The sequence below is a fragment of the Pinus tabuliformis genome, chromosome J (genome assembly GCF_031772625.1).
Source record: "Pinus tabuliformis cultivar Carrire ecotype Pingquan chromosome J, CPIR1, whole genome shotgun sequence".
NCBI lineage: Eukaryota > Viridiplantae > Streptophyta > Pinopsida > Pinales > Pinaceae > Pinus > Pinus tabuliformis.
The window spans coordinates 550,841,602-550,859,624 of record NC_142295.1 but is presented as its reverse complement, the minus strand read 5'-3'; the positions used below and the strand labels follow the sequence as shown (position 1 = coordinate 550,859,624).

The window sequence follows — 18,023 nt, the reverse complement described above, 5'->3', positions numbered from 1 at the left end:
ATAACTTTTGCCAGTATTCCTCCTAGACAGATTCGCCAGTTTGGCGATATTTATTGTACTAAGAATTTCTCACTGCTACTTAAGAATAAAAACCCTCGGCTACTGCATCAGTTTTCCCAAGTTGGGTTTTTCCGGGGACTTTAGTCCAAAAATAAATGTGTCAAATTTATTGTGTGTGTGCCAATGTTTTCTCCGTTTCCAGTTCCTCTTTTGCAGTATTTTTATTTGTGAAGATTGCAATGTGATTAATTTGATGTTGTCGTAGCAATAAACTGCTAAGTCAATTAACGGTTAGAAGAATTAATTCCAGTTGTTGCAATAGAGTTTCAGTACTGAACTTTTCACATTCCTCAGATGCCCCACTCTGTTCCATCATTATATCACATGACACCTGCCACATGACGGATGTACCATGGACCTGTCACTCCCTTAGAGGTTGAAACCACCTAATAGGTCCTTGATTAACCTCCTTCTTGAACTTGAATACACATGTACACTCTAAAGCCCATTATGGAAGGGCATGCCACTATGAAGTGCCCACTTGGTTCCATAATTTGTAAGCTCATTTTCTCAATTACACTAATGATTTGTTGTACTAGAAGGTGAGGAGACGCATTGGATCTTATATAGGATTGCAGGTGGGTCTTCATCTTGGGGTTTGGTCTCCCTATACAGGGTCCAAGCCCTCCAGAGGGTCATATTGGCACTTGTAGGGTGTGCATTGAGAGCCATGGGCTTCCACTATAGCAAAGAGCAGATAGTCGTGCCATGGGATCCTTCAGTACCATTCATTGCTCGCTCGTGTTCCACTTGTTTGATGATGATGATGCATCTAGACCACCTTGCCCAACCGGCGACACACTTGGCAGTTGATCTAGGGCCCAGATGGGATTCTGTCTCACCATGGGAGACAAAGGGAGGGCTTGCACCATTGTTCCAGTTGTTGTAGATGGGGTACATGCTTGTTTGATTCATTTGGAAACCATGAGGATGTTTTCGTGCCCCCATAGCCACTTGCATAGGTCATTTCCTTGGAAATCAAGGGGCCATCCTCTTCATCACTATTTTTGGAGCCCTTCCATTCATTTTGGCACATATTGGACTTCACTAGGCCTTTCAATGGCCCTCCTAGCTACTCATTTGTCATTTCGGCCCTCTTGAGAGGGGCTTATTTTTATATTATGGAGCTATTTGGTGGGCTTGTCACCAAAAGGTTGTTATTGGGGACATCATTAGGCCTAATTAGGCAATTTGAATCCCTTACAGGATCATATAAATTAATGAGAGGTTCATTTCATTTCTCATCATCACTTGGATTTGGGATATATCTTCCTAAAGATTTCGTACCTGCAATTTGTGGAATGATTTGGATGATTAAATGCATTTTGATGTGTCGAATATTTTCGCTATCTTTCTTGGAGCTTCTATTTTGCAAATGTGATGAATGGATATACTCTCTTGTCATGTAAGTGCTCTTTTTTATGTGAATTTCTTGATAATTTGTGTCTAATATATGGAATGTGATGCTTTGATTTAACTTGTGCCCTAAAATTTAATGTGAATTTATGAAAAACTTGTAATCTTGGCTTGTTGCGTAGTTATTCATCTTGGCAAGGAGAACGAATCCTAGGGGTGGGTTGTGCACCTTTTACCTTGAAACTCCATCAAATTTTGCATATCGAAGTATAAAAGTCTAAAGTTGTCATGTAGCTACATCCATTAGTAGTGAAGTTGCTTCTTTAGGCCTCCTTGAAGAGTGAAGTTCCCGAATCTTGATCATTTTGACTCCAATCTTCCCAACAGCCATGCACTGGTCCTAGATCCTTGGTGGTCATATTAACTTAACGAAATATCGTTCTTTCACCTCTTTTCTTCCTCTTTTCTTCGTCCTCTAAGGATAAGGAGATTTTCTAGGGCTTGGTGCGAAATTTTAGGGAGGTAGAATTTTAGGATTTTGTCTAGACAAGTTTCTTCATTTATGTCTCCTCTAGACATCCTCCAGTTTTGAACGAATTCCAAAGGTGGAATTTCAAATAAATTGATGCCCTAGCTATCACACCAAGAGACAACCCTTGAAATTGCTTTGACTTGGGAATTTCTTGAAGGTTTGCACTATTAGTTCATCATTCAAAACCTTAAGTTTTAAATATAGGTGATCATTGGATAAGCCTTTACCGTGGTATATCTCTTAACCCTAGGTCTCTTATAGTATTTCTCCCCATGGGTTTTTCATGGAAAGTCACCCTAGATTTTCCCAAAGCTCACACTTTAATTGAATCTTTCCATTGAACGAGCCATCCTTACCTAACTTTAAACCCTAAAATAAACAAATCAATCACAAGTGAGGGATTTTGGAAGTTTTGATCTTAGGCATTCATCATTTTTGAATATTCATGAACCCAAGGTCCCCCTTTTGTCAAGCCTTTCTTAGAGAGCCCGAGGTCCCCCTTCTGTCAAGCCTTTCTTGGAGAGCCCTTCTTTTGCTTCTAAAACAAGCAACCTATTATCTGAGTCTCTCCTTTGAATGGGCTTTGGAAATCACCTAAGTCACAAGAAACGTCCCTCAGGGTCTTGTGTCTCGTATTTCACGTGTCGCACACGAAAACCGCCCTAAAACGTGTCGAAAATGTTTTTCTTTGTGTCCTCCAATCGAGACACTTGTTTTGGACGTGTTGAAAACGTGCCCTAACGTTTTTGGTTCTTAGGACACGTGTCCCATGAAAAATGACATTTAAAACTTGCAACATGGTTTATTTTTGGGTTTTTTTGTCATTGTTCACCATCGAAGTTGAGTTTGCTCATCGTTGGAATCCAATTTGTTGTGCAGTGTGAGGAATTCCATCAGATTCGAACGCAATGCTCACAACTTCACATTGACCTGGACTTGGAAATGTAGGAGATGAACATTCACATGCTTTGCTGAGACTTTGGAGCACTTAAATTTCTTGTAAGTTGTGTTATAGCCTGCGAAACTTAACTTAATTATACACAAGTGATCACGTATAAATCGTGTGTTGAAATAAAAATCCCAGCTCCCCATCATGTGCTCATTGCTCACTACACCTTCGAGGTCTAAAGGGAGGGAAAGCTCGATTAACACTCTGGTCAACAATGAAGTTTAAACACATAAATTTATAGTTCATAAACTACCTTATGTGAAGTTTGAACATGATCAAACTTGTTTGAAGTTAATAACAAAAATTATAACATGAACATTGAACTGTGAACATCATTGATGTAGTAAATTAATAAACTAACTAGTAAATTATTAAATACTAAATAGTAAATAGTGTACACTAAATACTAAATAGATATCATCATGATTCATATCTATATGGATCAAGCACTATATTTCAGTATTTTTTATATATATATATATATATAAACGTGTCCCTTGTGTCCTGTTTTCGGGGTCGCTACGTTTCATGTTGAATACTTGTATTTACATGTCCTTCGTGTCCCGTGTCCTCGTGTCATGTGACTTAGGAAATCACATTGTACGTTGTTATTTACCTCATCAATCTCGTGATTTCCACCATACTAAGACTCCTCCCATCAGTGAAAGTCTGTAAAAAGCAGGGGACATTGACTAAGGTGACAGTGGGTCCTTGTCCCATTGTTGCCACTTAATTTAGTATTAGTACCTTAGGAACCCCTCCTAAGACTCTTGTGAAATTGAGTGGTAACAGGTATTAGAGCGTAAACAAACTTTGTTCATCACTTTGGTATCAAAGCATAACAGAACTTTGTCTGTTACATTGGTATCGGAGCTATGTTCTCTGATCCCGGCCTTTGGCCATTAAGTCTTCGTCAGCCTTGTTGCGATCACGATTGAAGTGTTTCGCTACAGAGCTTTTCGAGTTTCTCCATTTCGCTAGTTTTCTCATTCAAGGCTTTGGCCATTATTAAAAAAAAATAAAGTTATTAAAAAAATTTATAAAAAAAAAGGTCAAAAAAAGGTATATATATTATTAAAAAAAATGAGAGAGAAATAAAGAAAATGGAAAAAAAAGGTTAAGAATAGATATAAGTCTGACAAAAAAAAAATTATAAAAATAAAATAAAATAAGTAAAGAAAAGTAAAAATAAAAATAAAAAATAGTTTTCATAAAAAACAAAAGATATATATATATATATAGATAACTTAGAAAAAGAAAGAGAAAAAGGCAAAATTTGGAATTCCAACCACCGGTCGAAACCAAGCCCGTCATCACCACTGCCCACCAATTAGTTGTGCATAGTAACCACAAGTATCTGACCAATGGTTGTCATCCCTGTTGCAGTTCAACTGCCCAACAGAGCCTTGTTGACAACTGTTGCAACCCACATACCACACCCCACAGACGTCGAACCGACAGGCAGCCACTTGACCACAGTACATTACACCGCCATCGACGTCATCCATTCGCATCCATCTGCAGTCTAAGTTATTTCCTTGTTCCCCGTTGATCCTCGACCACCACAAACCTTTCTTCTCATCACCCGCAGAACACGCAGTCAGTCTGAGCAAGCTGCTCTGCTATCTCTTGTCAATCATAGAGCCACCCACATTTCAGTTGAGTCCCTATTCACCCTCGAAGCATTGCATATAGGATCACTTTGTCATTTCTCCATTGTATCAGGTCCTCATCACAGCCGACAATCATGTCCCTCTGCTATCCATCACCATCTTTGTCATCCTATCCATGATCAAGAAAACCATCGCCCTATTCTGTACAACCCAGACCATACACAATTATCTAATTTGGTATCAGTTTTTAATAGTTTGGAATTAGACACAATATATGTTAGTGAATGATATATAAATAGATAACTTATATTTATATATTTTTCAATATATATTTAAAGAATTTAAAAAAAATCATAAAAAAAAAAATTTAAAAAGTCACTTATATTAACAACAAAATATCATTGGACAAAATTATCGACTACACAAAAGGGAAAAAGGGAATTTCAAAAGTTTTGATTCATATTTTTAAAGGAACCTTATTATCAAAAAAGACGAGAAGGGTACCTTACAAAAAACAAAATAATTAAATAAGGTTCCATACAAAGTTAAAAGAAGTGAAGAAAAAGAAAAAAAATATGGGTTTTTTTTCAAGATGTCCTTTTTGTTCAAAGGAATATTCTAATTGTCAAGAGTCATTTAGAAATCAAAATGTCGTCTGCACAAAATGTTACAAAACTTTTACTTTAGTTGAATATCTAAGTGATACACAAAAACAATCGTTAGCAAGAGATATAAAACAATTAATGGCAACACTTGGGCAACAACATGCAGATTTTAATAAGGAAATGAAGAAAATGGAATCCAAATTGCAAGTTAAACGCCCATCATCACTCCTACAAAACGATGTAATCCAGTGTACCGAGAAATTGCAGCTGGAAGATCAAGAGAAAGACAAAATAGCCAAACTTCGGCAAAACAAGAAAGTGTTACAATAGGAATATAAAGATCTTGTTGATATGCATTACAAGGAAGTAATGGAAAAGGACGAAGAAATTTCTCACCTCAAGGACCACGTTTAAACATTGCCTGCACAAGTCAAGAAGACTAAGGTCACAAAGAAGGAACTCAAGAAGCATTTATCAAAACAAGAAGAAAATTTATGTTTAAAGAACCTTAATAAAAAATTACTAGAACAAATCAAAAGTTTAAAAGCTGAAGAGGACACTAAGAAGAAAGTCAAAATCTAGAAAGTGAAGAACTTTCACATCTAAGGAATCATAACCAAAACCTTCTTACGCAAATAAAAAAGCTTAAAAGTGACAAGAAATCGCTAAAAGACAAGTTAGAACAACTTACTCAAAAAGAAGTATCAAAGTCTCCAGTTGTAATAGTCCAAGTTGAAGATAAAGGATGAATATTGATCCAGTCAATACCACAACTCAAGAAGAGGATAAACCAATTGAAGTGAAGACATACTCAGAAGTTGCAGTTCCAACAACGGAAATTTCAAGAGAAGATATTGTAATTAATCAAGCGACCTTTGTACCTGAAAGAAATCAGATACTTTCAATAAACCGAGAAATCACCACAAACAGATTAAAGGGAGATCAAATCACAAGAAGAACTTATCATCATCCAAATTATAAAAGAAAATATCTTAACCAATCCGTATACCCAAACCAGAAACAAGTGACTTATGTTCCCAAGAACGTCGATGTCACCATAATTCAGTCTTGTGATAAAAATCCATCTCATCTTTCCATTAACTACAAGATTCCACAGAAGATTGATTTAGGATGGTCAGATCCCTACTCAATTCGACTATTTTGTTTATCACTCAAAGGATCTTATCATCTTGTATCAACGAAGACGACAAATCAATGAATTCCAAAAGATGTGAATAGATTACAAACACAAAGAACAGATGATACACCTTATCCGTAATAAGCTTTGAGGACAGAGCTTTTTGAAGAGGAAAACAATGTTTGTCCAAGCAATTTTTATTATCGGTTCTCCCATTGAGTTGTATTTATCCCTGCCTTTGTTTATGAGTTAAAGTCGGCGATAAGGCTTTGGTAAAGAGCGTTTTGGCGACCGACTGCCGTGTTTTCTTTCCTGGAGCACAAAGAATTTTTCTCCTCTGTTCAGGTGCATACTTATATTTAATCTCAATGGCTGGTTCTTTGAATGAATTCGTTCTTCAAACACCCGAAGATAAGCAAATTGCTAAGCAAAAGAGATGGTCTTTTCTGAATAAATATTTGAACAAATCTTCTGAAGAAAAATTATATGATGAAAAGGTTTTAGTCCAGGAATTTGATCCACAGCCAAATTGGACATTGCCAGAGATAGGGGTAGATAAGTTGTATAAGATTCCTGCTTTTCAGTTCAGAGCAACTCAATTATTCCGCTTTACTTTTGTAAACATTCCAATTACTACTGATCAGAAAGTCTATCAGATCCCTTTAATCAAAAGGGAAGATATTGAATGGGGTTTAGAACATGGGTTCAAATATATTCATATAGGCATGATTCAGTTCGGGATTAATCCACTTGTCAGGCCTTGGTTAAATGCTTCTTGCCTAACTTGCGTTCTGGATACTAGACTGGATGAGTTTAATGATGCACTGTTGAGAGGTTTTCAGAGTCCTCTTAATAATGGTCCCGTCTGGTCCTCTGTAATTCCCAGATACCAAGTTTCTTTGAGTGACCCATACATAAATGAATTTTTGAATGCCTATATTCAGTTCAATGGATTCAATGTCGCCCCACAAACTTTCATCGCTCAGCTACATTCTTCTATTTGTCTTCGATTTGTTTCAAGCACAATGCCTCCACTCAATCCGAAATTGTGTTCTAGAGCTTTGAAAGAAGGAGTAATAGTTGGTCCTGGTAATACTGCCCCCTTGCAGATAGGGTTTTCAGAATGCACACTGCCTGATGAATGGAATAGTACTTACATTCCATTATCCCAAAAATATCCTCAACTGCAAACGCCAAAAGAACCTAGACAATTGTCTATTGTCAAGCATCCTAATGGATCTTCTAGTCTAAAATTCACAAGCCCTCGTCTCGTCAGATCCATGACTATCTTGGATAGGTCTCCATTTCTAGGAAGTCAGGATAGTACAAAAGCAGTAATACATCCACCAGTTATGCGTACTCCTGCTCCTTTATCAATTCCTGTACCACCCACATATTCTGCTCCCAAAAAGAATCAAAAGAAACATCTGACTCATAAATCTGATGATTGCCAATTCTGTGTATCCGGTCCATCTTCCAGTTTCCAACTCGAAGACTAGAAGCTTGAATCCGTATTACCTGATATAAAAAGCTTTAGTCTTCCTAGAGCTCAACAAGATCTAATTGCAAAGATTAATGAAAGATATCTGGAGCCTACAAACTCTAGAAAAACTTTCAAAAATGGTACTTTGAAGTCAGACTTTCAATGGTTACAGATGAAAAATATGTCAGATACAGATCAAACAGAATTAGAGAAAATGCATAATTATACAAACTACCAGATTGTTTGTATGCTGCAGAATATAGATGATATAGCCAAAGATGTGCTAGAGATTAAGGAACATATAAAGAAAATGCACAATGGTTATAAAGAATGTTTGGAAATGCAAAATGAGCACATACAGAGATTGAATGATGTCAATTCCAACATAGGAATAATCTCTAAGTCTCTCGAACATTTAAGGAATGCATTACCACAGCCTACTTCTCCACCTCATTATAGAGAAGTAGATCTTTAAAGTTCAAAATTGAAGTTTTCTTCCGGATCAGAAGAATCAACGGAAGGTCTTAGGAGTATTTTGTTTAAAGGCATAGACAATGTAAATATTGCTAAGATAGAAAAGGTTCAACAAGGAATAATGTTAGCCAAGGAAAAAACAAATTTGATGAAAGCTAGGCTAACCACTTTTCCTACTGTTGAAAGCTTAAGGTTACCAAAGGGTTATGTCAGTCTTCGAACCCTTGTAGAAAATGGCCAACCATCTACTCCACAAATCTTGGCCATGTCTGGTGTCACCTCCCATACTCCAGGAGAAACTAGTTCTAAAAGAGATAGAGGAGACACATTTTCATTTTCACATAAAGGAAAGAAAGGCGACACTGACACTTTTGCACATGATGCCTCCGCCGATAGTCCGTTTTCCCGATACAGAGATAATCTGGAAAATACCACTACCAAATTTGAAAATCCCTCAGCTAAAGGATTTGGTAATACACTCCTAGTAAATATTGATTGCATGGGAAGTGAAGAAGTAATAACAGTCCTGCATAATGTTCATGCTTGGGCACTCCAACGCAAAGCTGAAACTAAAGTCTCATGGTCTGATATAGTCACACAAATCGTTTGGTCTTTTACTGGCATTTTAAAACAATGGTGGGATAAGTTGTCTGAAGAAGAGATGACCAATATCATTGAACATCCAACAGATCCCTTGAAAGCTATTTTCGATGCCTTAAAACATGAATTTGTGGGAGTAGTACCAGAAAATTCAGTGCATCATGGTCAACTCTTTTTGTCTCAAAGATTGTGTAACATAGATTATTTGCATGATTATTATTGTGTTATGCAAAAACTTCTTTATCAAGCAGCAGATCCTCACAATGTTGCTTATTTGAGATATTATATAGCTTCAATGCCAGGGAAAATTCCAGATTTGATTAACCAGTATATTGAGACCAACAAGATAAGAATTGAGAATTCTTCATTTGCTGCGATACACCAAATGATAGTTTCTATTCTGCAAAAGGAATGTGCATCAGAAAAAGCTAAAAAGAATTTTAAAAAGCAGATGCATTTCAGTACGAAGTTATGTAATAATTTTGCAGAAACTTATGATTTTGGATGTAGTAGCAAATCTAGAAAGAAAGTATCAAAAGTTTCTTGTTCTTGCAAAACAGACAAGTACATTCCTAAGAAAAAATATTATCCTTCTAAGTTTTCCAAAAAGAAGAGGACAATATTCAGGAAAAGAGCAAAGCCTTCTAAAAGGGTAACATGTTTTATATGTGGGAAAGAAGGCCATTATGCAAATACATGCAAAGAGAAAAAGAACAAGAAACAGTTGAAGATTATGGATGTTTTCACTACAGTCCATAATCCAGAAAATTGGGATCTCATATCCCACTCAGATGGTGAATATTTTGAAATTTCTAGTGATTCTTCTATTTGAGATATTGATGATTTACCTAATATCAGCAAAATAAGGTTGGAATCGGATTCCTCTGACCCTGATGAAACTTTTATTGCTGACATTAAAATGTTCTGCTTCAATAAAACAGATAGTTTGCAAAATCAGATTGATGAGATTAACACACAGCTAGCCCAGCTTGCACCATCCCAGTTAACGGCCAGAAGAAGATTGAAAGAAAGGCTAGAAAGCTTAGAAAAACAATTGCCTTCCAGAAGGATCATTGATGATGAGAATTTCGTGGCAAGAGAGTTTGATTCAATGTTCAAACCATTGTACCTTACAGAAGCTTCTCAAGATACAGGTATGGATGAAATTAATACTCTCAAGAGAAAAATTAGCAGTTTGGAATCATCTATCAAATCAACAAGATCAGAAATGTTTCAATTATCAGCTAAACTTCAAAATCTTGTTTCTGAATATGATGATACTAATTCCAAATTGGCGAGAATGCTAATGAAGGATATTCCAGAAGAAATGCCCATGAAATCTCAAGAAGTAGATTTGGTGAACATCATGGGAATAGGAGATAAAGTAGTAATTCCTTTGAAGATAAAATTGCCAAACATAAAGGAATATACTTTAGATGCGCAAATCGATTCTGGAGCTATGTGTAGTTGCTGCAAGTTTGGTGCAATTCCTGCTTATTATTGGCAGCCTACTAAATTGTCCTTCAAAGTTGTAAATAAAGAATTAATGGAGATTAACTATATATCTCCTGATTTTCCAGTCTATTTGAATCATGTACAGACTTATGTTACATTGTACAGTTTTGATACAAGCTCAGATGTCTTGTTAGGACAAGATTTTTTGAAAAGGTTCCTCCCAGTCACCTTTGGCAAAGACACCGTCACATTTACTACTAATGAAGGGCCTGTTATGATTCCTACAAAGAATGAGTACCAGCTTAAAGTCAAACCCAGTGAAGAAGATAATTTGCAGGACACTATGCATAATCTTACAAAAATTCAAAAAATTGTCAAGCATGCAGAAATACATGGACAAAAAGCATTGCAAGCAATCTCAGATAAGCTACACCAAGATTGCACAGCAAGCAGGCCAGACGCTTTCTGGACCAGAGAGAAATATTTTGTAGCATTACCTTATAAAGAAGGGTATGTTTCTAAAGCACAGAAAGCAAGTGCTAACCATATGTCGCCTACTGAACAAGCCTTGTGCAAACAAGAAATTCAACAACTGCTTGAACAACATTTGATTGAGCCTTGCAAAAGCCCATGGGCATGTCCAGCTTTCTACGTCAACAAACATAGTGAGAAAAAACGTGGCAAGAAGAGGTTGGTAATTAATTACAAAATATTAAATGAGGCCCTCATGCCTATCAGGTATCCTCTTCCCAATAAAGAATTGTTGCTTGCTAAAATAGCCAATGCTAATGTTTTCAGCAAATTTGATCTTAAAAGTGGGTTTTGGCAAATTGGCATTATTCCAGAAGACAGGTATAAAACCGCCTTCACGGTTCCACATGGCCAATACCAATGGACAGTCATGCCATTTGGATTGAAGAATGCCCCGTCTGAGTTTCAAAAAAGGATGGAAGACATTTTTGGAGGGGTAGAATATGTCATTGTATATATTGATGATTTGCTTGTATTCAGTAAGGATGTAAATACTCACAAGATGCATTTAGAAAACTTTTATGAAATGGTATATAAGCATGGCTTAGTTCTATCTGACTCAGAGGATAAATTTCAAATTGGAAAAGTCAAAATAGACTATTTAGGATTGCATATCGAACAAGGTCATATAGAGCTTCAGCCTCATGTCCTTCTCCACCTTTTAAAGTTTCCTGATGTTCTCCTTGATGAAAAGATGCTTCAGAGATTTTTGGGTTGCTTGAATTATATCCGACAGTTCTACGAAAAACAGTCTGAAGATACAAAGATTTTGCAGAAAAGACTGAGGAAAGAAAAAATTGAATGGTCCAATAAGATGACTACAGCAGTAAGGAACATAAAAAGCAAAATCAGAGAACTTCCCAAGTTAAGACTGCCTGACACTAATCTCCCATTTATTCTTGAAACAGATGCATCTGATCATACATGGGCTGCAGCGTTATTACAGAAACATGGAAGGAAGGAAATTGTTTGTGTGTATGCCTCTGGAACTTTTGACGACACAGAAGTTAAATATCCATCCTCCCACAAAGAAATACTTGCTGTCAAAAGGGGAATACAAAGATTCAGGTTATTTTTGAAAAGTGTCAGGTTTCTGGTTAGAACTGATCTAAAGCATATGAAAGGTATTTTGTCCAACAAGAAATTGCTAGAACAAGGGAATACCAGGATTCTAAGATGGGCTCTCTGGCTAGAAGGTTTTGATTTCGACATTGTCTATAAATCAGGTGCAGAAAATTATCTAGCAGACATGCTAACAAGAGAAGGAGCTCCAGAAATCAAAGACACCAAGATGTTCAGACCCCTATACAAAGGAGAAAGTTCTTCAAGTAAAAGTCCAGTCCAGTCTAGTGTTTGTCAGTCAAAAATTTGTTCAATCTTGGTCTGTAGTCAGTGTAAATATGAATTCTGTTGGGATTGTTTTGTTTTAAGAGTCAAGTCATTACCAGTAGAGGTCATCCAAATTATTTTGCAAATATGGTTCGATTCAGAGTCTGGCATGATAGCCTATAGTAGGGAGTTACCTTATAGAGATAGGTCGTGGCGTGTCTATTATTCCCTGTCTAGAGAACCAGTTCCTATCTATTTTGGATTCGTCCAACATACTGATTGGACATGGCAAGATTATTTCTCTATCCATCAGAGGGCCAGGATACATGGTTATGTTAGATTCATTGCATATGCGACACAGTTAGATAATGCTAATAACTGGTGGAGTCCCTGGTTTAAGCTGTTCATGTTTAAGTATATGCCTAGGAGTGAGCATATTTGTAATTTTAACTTCCGGAAACCATTAACACTTTAATTTGGGAAATCCATATTGCTGCTCGATATGACTACACTGTAGAGTTTGAATTTCTTCATAATGAAACTGAGGTAGTTGTACAGGATGGACAGCAAAATGAACCAGCATTCAATTTGAAGGTCAATTTCCATGGAGAAATTTCTACAGACCCCAGGACAAGACCAAAAAATGTATTCCATTTTCCATTTTTTTTGTTGTTTCTTGGAAGTAGCACCTCCATGGCTTGATGATGCATTGCCAAATGATATATTTGCTCCTGATATAGAACAACTACTAGAGATGGATGAAGCTGACAGGGAATATGCTGGTGCAGAAGAATGGCAATATAACAGTGATTAATGTATATGATCACTCATTAAGATATCATGTACATTTTTAGTTTTCGTGGGTTTTTTTTTTAAATATCCACTTTGTAATTATGAGTTGATGTCCTAGATTCCGGCCTTTTAGTTTTCGTGGGTTTTCTTTAAAATATCCACTTTGTAATTATTAAGAGCCGATGTCCTAGATTCTGGCCGTCTTGTCTACTGATCATATAATCTTGCTTTTTAGATAGTGTCAGATTCGGTCCCCATATGGCACTGCCTTTAAGGGACGAGATAACAAGTGGTAGTACCCACTTGCCCGAATCTTTTAGGTACTCCTTACTGTTAATCCTTTGGTTATGATTTCCTGCGTGATATTCATACCAAAAGGAGATTCCTCTTATTGTAGGATTCCGATAAAAACTTCGACCGGTTAACCTGCTAAGGGATTATAAATACTGGAATGGTAAGAGGGAGGGGCATTCGAAGTTTGAGGGTCTTTGCGTCGAGTAACTCTCCTCCTCTGCATCTGCGGACATTCTGTCTGATCTGCTTGCAACACGAGAAGAACTCAAGTCTTTAGGTGATTTGGGAGCATGCGCATCAGTGTGCTCGGCACTGGTGAGAACCTAAAGTGGCCGAACCATTTAGGAAGTCGTCCAGTCTGTAAATGAGTTGTGTCATATTCTGAGGCAGAGCCTATCTATCGCCAGGTAGCCTTCGGTAATGCTTGTTCCTTGTGAACGGCATAAAGTCCGATAAATGCGAAGATAGTCTATCTCTGTAAGGAATCTCTTTGTAAATGGATACCTTCATATTTCAGATATTTTGAATATCTCTATTGCGTATACGAACTTTGTTCATTACATTGATATTAGAGCGTAAATGAACTTTGTTGATTACATTGGTATCAGAGCGCAACAGAACTTTGTTTATTACATTGATATCGAGCCACATTCTCTGATCCTGGGCTTTGGCCATCAAGTCTTCGTCAACCTTGTCGCAATCACAATTGAAGCGTTTCGCTACACAACTTTTGGAGTTTCTCCATTTTGCTAGTGTTTCTTCGTCAACCATGTTGTGATTGTTAAATTTTTTCTTAGGGCTATATTGTTCTTTGCTTTGATAATTGCATTTCAACATTTGCATATTAAATTGACCCCATAGGATCATGTCATTATTCAAATTTACAACATTATTCAGCAACATATGCAATTATATAGAAAGAACAACATAATCATCAATGCAACAAAACATAAGGACCAATAGAAGAAAAGCATTCACATATAGAGACACCAAGATTGGTCGGAGACCAAGGCAAAACACACTATGGGAAAAACCCTTTCAAATTCTTCTTCTTATTAGATTGTCATTGAATGATTCAGCAAAGAGAAAGTACAATGATCCATATCTTTCATTATCAACCTATCCAACAAAATCAACTAGACAATATCCATGAGATGAACCCAACCATGCCAATAATCCAAAACCCTAATTCAAGAGCTTGTGATCAATTATTACTAACTGAGGTCAGTTGCCGAACATTGCGGTCAATTGGTGAAATCTTCGGTCGACTGAAAAATTCAACCTTTAGGTTCTAGTAGCAGGGAGGATGTGTCATGCATGCGGCTAGAAGGCTTCGGTCGAAATTTCTCTATGACATGTCTACGACTACAGTCGAAATTTCTCCATGGCATGCTTGCCGCTGAGACCCAAAACCCTAAAAACAGAAATGCAAGCTTCGGACTCTGCAATTTCGGACCTATGCCAACCAATCTTCGTGAACTTGCCTCAGACCTGTGCGAGCCAAACCAAAGAAGAGAATAGAAGAATGTCCCATGATGATGTCCAAATGAGGTTCACTTGACTTGTATTTATAGCCTTCCAAGGGTGTCCAATTTGCTTTAGGGCCGACCTAATCAAATATGCACATGTGGGCTTTTAATTCAAAAATACACTTTCCCTTGTCCAAATTGAGTGCTTCAATAGTCAAAATTGGTCCTCTCGAAAAGAGGAATCTCATCCCATGGTTGGAATTTGTCACTAAGCTGCCAAATTAACACCCTCTCTCAGCGAAGGAGAAATTCCAACTGCATCATGTCATCATTGAAAGTATCCTGTCATCTAATCATATCATGTTTCAAGTATCTCATCATCAAGTGTCATTACTGCACATTTCTACTCATCTTTGCTTATCTCTTGATTATCTCTTCTCATATGTTAAACATTCTCGAATCTAAAAGAAGAAGAATTTGACATCGGAGGGGAGCCTAAGCTACCACCCTCTATCACGTCGGAGAGCACATCTCAATCCGAAACAATATCAAGGAGCACATCTCAACCTGAATCTACATCGGGGAGCTTAGTCTCAACTCAAAATTACTACCAGCAAGGAGCCCAATGCTATCACCTGGGAAACATCAAAGAGTTTATCATCAGTGAGCACTCTCAAGCTGGAAGCACATCTCAACTCAGAATCTCACAAGGGAGCAAAACATCTTCAACCCCATATCAAGCAATAGGTGATATAGGGGAGCACATCTCAACCCATCCTATTGCCCACTGATCTTCCCAACAATGACACTCAATGTCATGTGGTAGAACAATTGCATCATAATACGAACTTGGGTGAAATACTTGACTTACCAAAGGTAAGGATCACACACCCCCAAGCCTCCTCAACCCATTGGCCAGACAGGGAGGGGCAATCCCAACAAGCCCAGCTTGTGGGTATGATGCCAACTGATATACTCTGCAAAGACCAAGATAAGGGAGAAACACCTCCAACCCTATGGGTAACAGATAGGGGAGCAACATCTACGACCCTATTGTCCATAGATCCCTCAACCCCAGGAGCCCTCCATCTCAATTCCTCACCCTGGGAGCTCAAATAAGGTGAATGAATTGGCTCATTGTTCTCAATCAATCCTGCTCTCTATGGATCAAAACAAATCATCATGCTCATATCTGGTATCAGCGTGAACAATTCACTGAAGATTTCAATCATCGTGTCTCAATAGCAACAGTCTCTTGTTCATACAGGACATCAAATCAAATATTATATTAGAACAAATATATATATATATCACAAAAAGGATATCTTATTTATCCTCCCTCTCACAGAGGTAGCAACCACAAGCCTAAGCTTGTTTCGTACAACAGCACTAGCTGAAGATATCTCAGTCCCATCTATATACGGGATTCTCTGCCAATCAGATCCCACTCATTACTATTGCAATATATCACTGTCATATCCAAAACCTGCTCAAACAGCTCTCCAAAGAGCTTCAACCTGCCTCACAGCTAGTCATGCCAACAACATTGTACTCAACCTTGGCCATGCTTAAAGCTACGGACTTTTCATCCAAGAATATCATGGCAGATCTCATACTAAGGCAGCACCCAAATGTGCTTATATCATCAATAACAATCCCAATCAACATCAATACATCCATGCAGACACATATCATAAGAAGAATATCTCAAACAAAAAATTGATCGTCCCATGCAGTCACATATCATAAGAAGAATATCTCAAACAAAAAATTGATCGTCCCATGCAGTCACATATCATAAGAAGAATATCTCAAACAAAAAATTGATTGTCCCATGCAAATATCTCGAAGGGTACTCAGCAGCAACTCAACATGTGTGAAGCAGCTCAATCAGGGTTTATGCAAAACATATATATACAAGGATGTGTGTTCACACAAAACATCAATTCTTCAATCAACTATCGGTTTCCAAGTCAAGTTCAACGATATCTCTTCATAACTTCTTGAAATCAACTATTGGTTGCCAAGTCAAGTTCAATGATATCTCTTCATAACTTCTTGAAATTCAATCGAAGTGTCCAAATATTCGCATTTCCGCTTTCTTTAATATCTTCACAATATAGATTTTATTTTCCCAGCTTCAGAATGTAATTCATCATGCCATGATTCTCATTTCGAACTTCAGAGGCCAACTCCCTCTTACTTTGTTCATCAAAGGCTCATTACCTATCAAGAATAGACCATCAGCATATAAAACCAAAATCAAAGTCATACCTTAGACTACTTTTGAAGAAGAGATTTGGATTGGCACATCTTCCTAGCTTCACCAAATAACTGTCAATGCGGACATACCAGGCTCGGGGAGCTTGCTTCATACAATGCTTTCTGTAAACATAACACTTGACCAAACCAATATGCTTGACCAAACACTTGTGCAATCAAATTAACTAAGTCAGCTTATCAAGCTTTAGGTGTCAGATTAAAACTAATATCAAAGTCATAAAAGTTTCTGCCAATATGACTGTGACAAACTGCTTCGGATCAAATGTCAGGTAGAGCTCATATCCAAATACCAAGTGACGATTTCATCTATTGCCATGTCAATAAATTGTTATTAAGCGATCTCAAATTCTATCATGCCATCATAACATGAATTGTAACTAGATGAAAATGCATATACCAAGGATAAGTCACAATTGTTTATACTTCAACCAATGTGCAAAAGTCAATGAAGTCAATACAAAATCATTATTGGATACCAATATAGGTTTTGAAAATCACTATGCCCACATAGCACTATCATCGAGGCAAATCATCAGTTATCAAATACCAAATCAGATCAAAACTCTAACTTGTTATCATTGTGAATTCAAACAATCCATAAGCCAAAACATATTTATGAATTATCATGCACTATGCTAAAACTCCAATGTTGCTTCTATATTAAACCAATAAGCCAAATCTTGTCAACCATTGCAATTGTTATCAAACACTGTCATATACTAGCTTTAATGATCAAATCAAAATAACATACTAGTATGCATATTTCGGTCCCCTGCACACACAAGTTTAGTCAACACGTTTACATTCTCTATAGTAAGTCAAACATTCAAACTTCTCTGCTCATAGAAATTTTTGTTGTCTGCTCCATATATGTAGGACTGTCATACTTTTGGTGCATTCCTAATTTCTTAAAGCTTTAGATTTTGTGACCTACAGTCATAATCGCACCCATAGGCCTTCTTCCGTGCAATTGGACGCCTATAACTGCACTCTTAAGCCTTCTTCCATGCGGTTGGGGCTTAGACTAAGAGAAACCCTCTCTTCTCAGACCAGAACTTGC

General features: G+C 37.2%; 1 protein-coding gene across 2 annotated transcripts in view; it reads right to left on the bottom strand.

Moving 5' to 3' along the window:
• The window catches only part of LOC149228193 (putative E3 ubiquitin-protein ligase XBOS34), a 285,882-nt gene that overhangs the window by 214,751 nt on the left and 53,108 nt on the right, over positions 1-18,023 (bottom strand). The window contains exon 2 of one of the 2 annotated variants that reach the window (XM_089378093.1): positions 5,512-5,536. The exons of the other annotated variant lie outside the window; for it this stretch is intronic. The gene's annotated coding sequence lies outside the window, so the exon portion shown is untranslated. The remainder of the gene's footprint in view (positions 1-5,511; positions 5,537-18,023) is intronic. 2 annotated transcript variants of the gene reach the window in all.